Source organism: Fulmarus glacialis, unplaced genomic scaffold (assembly GCF_000690835.1).
Source record: "Fulmarus glacialis isolate BGI_N327 unplaced genomic scaffold, ASM69083v1 scaffold10683, whole genome shotgun sequence".
Taxonomy (NCBI): domain Eukaryota; kingdom Metazoa; phylum Chordata; class Aves; order Procellariiformes; family Procellariidae; genus Fulmarus; species Fulmarus glacialis.
Window position 1 is genome coordinate 31,132 of NW_009204910.1, and position 7,508 is coordinate 38,639.

Consider the following 7,508-nt stretch of genomic DNA (forward strand, 5'->3'; position numbering starts at 1 on the left):
AAAGACGCTAAAGGCACTACAAGACAATGACAAGACAAAATGCATTATGTCTTCCCTTGTTTAAGCCTGAGGCGGTATGGATTTTTTTTTTTTAAGGAGTTTCTGGGTGGTTTTCGCAGCAAGCCTACCTTTTCCAGATGAGCCCTGCCTTTCAGGCTCCTTACCACGATAAAAGTCTGTGCAGTTTTAGGAGAAGGCATGCCACTACAAGGTTAAGAACATGCACTGATGAGGCTGGGGAAGTTCAAAAGACTACCCTTGCAGATTTTTATCTTCCTGAAGGAAGACGGCCCAGTTCCTCAGACATAAGGAGAAGCTCTGGAACTCCATCAGGAAAGAAAACACTGCTACATTAGAGCCCACTTCCTTGCTGCTAAAAAGGCAGTTAATGCAACAAGTGAAAAACAGTCTTCCCAGATTTATAGTCGTCGTGGCCAGCTGGCAGGAAGCACAGAGGAGACCCGTGAAGCAGAACGTGCACATAGACACCACCCTTGTGGCCAAGGAAGCTGCTAACTAAGGTCTTCCTCCTTGGGGGAACACTCTGCCACCTGAAACTACATGGACTCAGGCCACATCCTTTCCCCTGGTCAGGGGTATGTGAGGACACTTATGTTTATCTCCTTCCAAGGTGCCCATCTGTTTGTAAAAAACCTGTAGGAATTCCGTTATCTTAAAACCTCCATCTCTAACATGTGGTTGAAATCAGAAAACGGGTTGTAAAATCATCAAGGAGAGGATGAACAAACAGGAAGTCAGCCTAAATACAGATAGTCAGGAGTAGGGTAATACAACTAAAGAGATTAAAATATGTTTATTTGCTGGCTTTTTTCCTCTACAAATCATTTGCAGAAACCCTTAGCAGAGGCCCTGTGAGAAAAGCAGATCTATTTGTTCAGGGAAACAGTCACAAAATAATGTTCCTCCCAAAGAACATGCCAAAATGAAGTCTTCCATAACAATAATTAACTCTAATAGAATTGCCAACAGTGAGAAATAATGCAAAAGAAGTAAAAATAAGTATGTATAATTAGCAGTTATAAGGGACACTTTTAAAGCCAACTGAGCTACAGTCACCTTTCCTCTCCCAGGTTAGGAGCCTGCAAAAAAAGATGAGAGACCTGACAATGAAACTTCAGTATTAGTGTTCTCCCAGGTTAGGAGCCTGCAAAAAAAAATGAAAGACCTGACAATGAAACTTCAGTATTAGTGCCATGTGGAAAGAAAAGTCCTATGATTTATGTTATTTCCACAAAAAGGCATATTGCCACAAAAAGGCATGCATAAATGGGAAGCTATTGGGCGAAGGAATTAATGAAACTGGATAAGTGATTAAAAAATGTGGTACAATCCCCCAAGGTCAAGTTTTGTTCAGAGGACAAAAAAATGACCTGCACAAATATCGAAACAACTGCTGAGCAGCTCTTCTGTAGATCTTCAGAGGAAAAAAAAATCACCTGCACAAATATCAAAACAACTGCTGAGCAGCTCTTCTGTAGATAAGGATTTGGGATAGAGAGGATCACAGACTGATCACAAATTATAGTATCAAGTTGTCACAAACAAGGCAATTTCTATGCATTGACAGGAGTACAAATTCCCAATCTATTCAGTTTTGATAAAGCCTTTGGTAAAGTCCATTTTTGGGTCAGGCTTGTCAAGAAAGAGAGAAACGACGACAGAACTACAAGAAAAGACAGTTAATAAAGTGAGCTACAAGGGATGAGTGAGCTAACTCGTTGAGGTTGCTCAATCTGAACAGAGTAAAAAGAGAAGGTAAGATTGAGATATGATGTATTTCTATTAAATATAGGAACAGTTTCTGCAAAGAGGAAACCTATCCTCCACATCTGTGGTGAGTAGAAAAAGTAATGGACTCAAACTGCAACAAGAAAAATTTACTTAAGCAATTAGAAGAACTTTTGTGAAGTACCAGCCTAAGGAAGTCATGTTGTCTCCTATATTAGGAGGTAAAGGGGGGGGAGGGGGAAATCGTCTCAAGAATTGTCCAGCAATAGTGATGATGCTTTGATGCAAATGGTCAAGATGATCTTTTGGAACCTTTCAGGCCTCTTCTCCTATGAAGATATCGAAAGCTTTGCAGCAAGACCAGAAGCTAAAAAATTAATCTGATCTTTTCCAGTATGAAGTCTTGCCAAATTAAATCTTTCCAACCTTGCTATTGTTATACAACCTCTCTGGGGAATATTATTCAGATTTCTACCAAAAAACCCACAAAAACTGCTGAAAGCCCATTTAGACAGCAGAATTCAAGCGTTTGTAAGTTAGAGACTGCTAGAATAAGGCACTATATTTAGTACTAAGTTTTCTCTGTAGTACTGTGATAAAGTTCCTTCAAGAACAGTGGATCAGCCCTATGTAAATATTCTCAAGACAAATAAAACCTGCTCAGCATCTTCCTCCCAGACTAGAGTCAGTCATGAAGCTATCGGTAGTTTTTCCTTCAGAGCTTACTGCTTTTTTTTCCTTTCTCCCAAGAGACGACTTCTGCAGATCCTAGAAGAATCCTCTTTATTTGTCTGAGGTATCACGACACAGAATTACTCACTTTGTGAAGAGTTATGACAACACTTTAAATAGTTACAATCATGATTAACAGATTTTTGGTCCAGAATATTCGGATTGAGAGCATTAAACTTGTCAGCAGTGGTGATTTTGATCCTTGTTTTCAAGCACAATGTTGGACAACGCAGTACGATGTAGAAGGCGCCCCAAAGCAGGACTCTCTCAGGAGATGCTGTATGGCATACCAAATACTTGCTTTCTGAATTAAGTCATAGAGCTGTCCTTAAGGGACAACCAAAAATTAATCAGCATTCACCAAAAGGGTACATTAGGACATTAGCCAATGTCCTAATACTCCAACTCAATCAAACCATCAGCTTTGCATTGCACAAGATTTGCCCATCCAGGGAAAATAAGTACTATGTTAGTAAATTCAAGTCATGGCTAAGAGAGAAAGAATGACAGTCATGTTCAAAAACATGTCAGCTGAAGCATTAACCTTGGAACCTTCCAGGACAACTCTTTCACAAGAGTGTTTTATAACCTACAGTCCTCCATAAGCAGAGTAAATAGGTGACTGCACTTCCCTCCACGCAGAGAGATGTGAGCCTGCTGAAACTCCAATTTCCCCCTTATTAGTATGGAAAGGTTTACAGAAAGTGCTTGTATACTTTTCACAAAAGATATAATATACTGGAGGAAAAAAACATGACAGACTACATGATTAGAAGCTTGCCTGGTTTGCTTGCTCTCCCATTACATGCCATCTACTAAATGTCATAGTTCCCCTTATGAGCTATACTTTCTATCCTTAAGCCACTACTATGCATATAGCACTCCAATATAGACTGCCTTGTCTATTAACCGGAAAAAATAAGATAAATAAGAAGCAGCAATGTTAATGAAGCAACTGATGAATTGTTGTTGATGAGGCAAGGACAGGGTAGTTCATGCAACTAATTGCTTTCATTGAGATGAAACCAGGTTCAAATCAAGGGAGAATTTAATTCTTCAGTAAAATACTTCACCTTAATTATAACTCGTAATGAGAGACAGCTACAGCCTAAATATATGGATGCTCTGCCTCTACGGCACCCACCACGCCTCATAGAACGGGTAAAAATTGACAGCTTTTATATTAAGAAATGAATCCCAAAATGTATCTCCATCTCACATCTTCCTGCAATCACACTCAGAGGTGGCTCAGGCACCGCCTAAAACTTACATATCTGCAGCTTTCTCTGCATGAAGTATTTCCTTATGACAAAGATCATACAAATGTAAAGAAAATTTATAGAACAAAACCATTTTCAGTTTCCTTGAGTGAAGCTACTAAATATTTTCTTGCATTATGCATATATACACTCACTAACTAAAGAAAACTTTAGATAATTTTACAGTTAAAGAGTCAAGAATAAGTGATTCTTCAGTTAGCATCTTTAAAGAAAACAAGAAAAAATTTTTTTAAAAAACATTCCTCTAAACTTAATTCCCAAAACATTACAGAATTTTTATACAATTTGGTCCTTTTTAGTTCTTCACAGAGATATATGCACATTTGATAACATACAAGTTTTACCATTTAATTTTTAATACATAAAATAGGTATAGTTAAACTAAAAAATTGCATATATGACACAGATTCAACAGATGATATATTCTTAGGGATAGCAATATCCAGAACACATTAAGTATCATGCTAACATCGAAGGCGATATACATTACAAAAAAATATCGCAAGCTCTCACAGATGCATTAGAAGATTAAAGAATATAAGACAGAAAGAAAGAAATCTCCTGCCATTTATGTTACATTTCAAAAGTGACAGCAGACCATAAAGACTCACTTTGAGGACAGAGGGGAAGAATAGTACACTTGAAGACCAATAGCCATCTTAAAGCTCCTAACCCTGTGTCCTAAGTGGTCTCTCTATCATGTCCAAAGGTATTCTTTCACAGCCACTCCTCAGAAAATGAAATTGTAATTATTCAACATGATCAACCTGTCTGAGACTGGACTCCTTGTCAGTAAGAGCTCTTTGCCAAATACGCAGAGACCTTTGCCTCCTGGGGAGCTCCCTGAAGAAAAAAGCCAAGTTTTCTCAGAATATGAACTAGAAACGCTTTCAGTAAGGGAAACTCGGAGAGACCAGCTCAGTCAGACTAGAAACAGGAAGGGTTTATACACAACCCTCCCTGCCTGCTGTGCCTTGTTTCCAGGCTTCCATTTAACCCTCAATGTCCAAATTGCAGCAAACTCTGCACGGTGCTGTCTGGCCCCTAGGGAAGTTCCTCGTCACCTCTGAGGACTGTCTGCTTCTCAGTGTTACCTCAGTCTCCCTGCACAAGCTGCAGGCTCCTGGCTGCCTACTGTATCTCTCACTCCTTCCTCCTCCCCTGCCCTGCTCAGCCTCCCAAAGCTTCTCTCCCTGAGCTGAACCCGGCTGTTCCCAGACAGCAGTCACCTCCTCCGTGATGCAGGCTCTGTCTTCTCAAAGACAAGCAGCACAACTGTGAACAGAAGTACAAAACAAACAAATGCTGTCTACCGCAGAAGTGCCAAGTTACTTTTTAATGAATCCCCCTTCGCTATAACAAAATGGGCTGTGAGCTTGCTAAAGCAAGTCCCTGATCATGCCTGATACTTGCCAAAGGGAAGCATCGGAGGCAGGACACCGGAGATGCACAAGCTCTGCACTGCCTATGGCAACAGACATCAGACACAGAATCAGCAACCAGTGAGCCAGCTAATCCAAGTATCTATGCAGAGCCGTTACCTCCAATAGTAAAGTTTGACACTAGTTTAGACATTTGTCATTATTTTAGAAATGATGAACAGTTGCTTGAAAACAAACAAATAGCTAAAAACATATAGTTCTTACATTATTGAACCTATAACCTGCTCAAATTTCAAAATGAACCACGACTCTGCATTTTCTGGAACTTTGCTGGTGTCTCTACTCCAGCTACAACAGCCTGGATTCCTGTGAGGACATCTGCATTCACCAGCCCATCACCAGAGTAAGCACAATGAAAAAATACTTATAACAACAGAAAAATAATATATCAAAGTTATCCCCTCACAAAATCAATAAGCATGAATTAACAGATTCAAATGCTTTCAGAGTTCAAGTTATATTTGAAAAATCTAAACATTGTAAGATTAACTTCAACTCAGTCTACGCAAACACCCCTTTGGCACTTGTCCCTTCCTGTTCACTCGCATCTGAACTGGATCCCATCAGGTGTCCGCAACCGAGCTACTGCAAGTGAGCAAGTTCAGCAGTGAAATGGCCATGGACACAATATAAAACGAGATTCCTACCACTGAAAGGAAAGCATACCTAAAATTTAAGGACAACTACAGGAGTGAGTGCGTTATTGTTTCACATCTTCTCAAGTTTCTGACGAGCTACTACAGTTTAAACACCAACAACTTCTGATACCTGATCATTTTTCCAGATGCACTGAAAGCCCATGTCCTCTTGGCTTACTGCACATGTGCCTCCTCTTCAAGTCAGATAAATCAAGCTGTTCTCTGAAGTTGCACCATGAGTAATGTTTAGGACACTCCAGCACTGAATTCTTCTCTCTATAAAGAAGACAAGAAAACTCAGAATCCAATAGAACTCAGAATTCTATTGAACAAAAATGTATTTAAATAAATGCTCCCGCGATCCATCCGAAACATCCCAATAGTACATCCTGATGTTACGTGGCACATTTAAATGCAGCAGAAAACATCAAAAATTGAGTATGCACTTTCAAAAAGAAGCTGAGAGTAGAAAAAGACCTCAACACATTTAGTACATCCTTTCTTAGCACAGGCATACACTCTATAATCCTTTTACAGTACAATTTTAATCTAAATTAAGCAAGCAGCTCCACTAAAAGAGCTCACAGCTTTCCATATTACAAAATTATATCATTCAGGATTGGATTAGATTTTAAAATAAAGTACTTCAAGATAATCTACTAATGACTTTTTACACTTAAGTTTATACCTAAACTCCAAGATACTTGTTTTCCTAATTTTAAGCACATTTTAGGAGAAGCATAAGTTATTACAGCCCTCCTACATATATAACTCGTAATACCTTTATTCCTCTTGCTATCAGAAACATGCAAGCAAGGAGACAAAAAATACTGAGACTTCCAATCCTGAGCCTACTGCACCTTCTTCCTACCCCACAAAAATGTAAAGGGCTGCAAGACTTAGTCCAGTTCTTCATAAAATTAAAAATAATCAATCCCTTGAAATTACAGAACTGACTGATACTAGCCTTTAATGCAAAGACTAAACTAACTGGTCTTAAAAAGAGATTAGCTCTAGCTGCAAACATTGTTTTCCTTATATCCTTAATCATCACAGACACATCACGGCTACTACAACACTGAAGAAGGGATTCAGCAATTCCAGCACAGCTGTCTTGCCAGAACTAAGAGACTTTAGACAACAAAAGCTAGCTGGCCTTGCAAAAACATAGGCACCATCTGCCTCGTGTTATGCACCACATGAGATTCAGCTGGTCTCAAGACCACTCCCAAAGTTTGGGAAGACCAGCATATTCCTAATTTTTTGCAGAAGTAGGAGAAAGCATCACATATTCCCCTCCCATGTCAAAACTGCATACTTTGATTTAACCCAAGATTAACTTTCAGGATTATTTAAAAAATTACGTAGGAAACACAATAATGAGATCTATAACAACAATCTTTAGTGAGAAAGAAGGTGCCACCAGCACTCTTGTATAGGAGATAGTGATGACTATCAGCACAGAATCATTGAATAGTTTGGGTTGGAAGAGACCTTTAAAGGTCATCTAGTCCAACCGCCCTGCCATGGGCAGGGACATCTTCAACTAGATCAGGTTGCTCAGAGCCCCGTCCAACCTGGCCTTGAATGTTCCCAGGGATGGGGCATCGACCACCTCTCTGGGCAACCTGCGGCAGGGTTTCATCACCCTCAGCGTAAAAAATGTC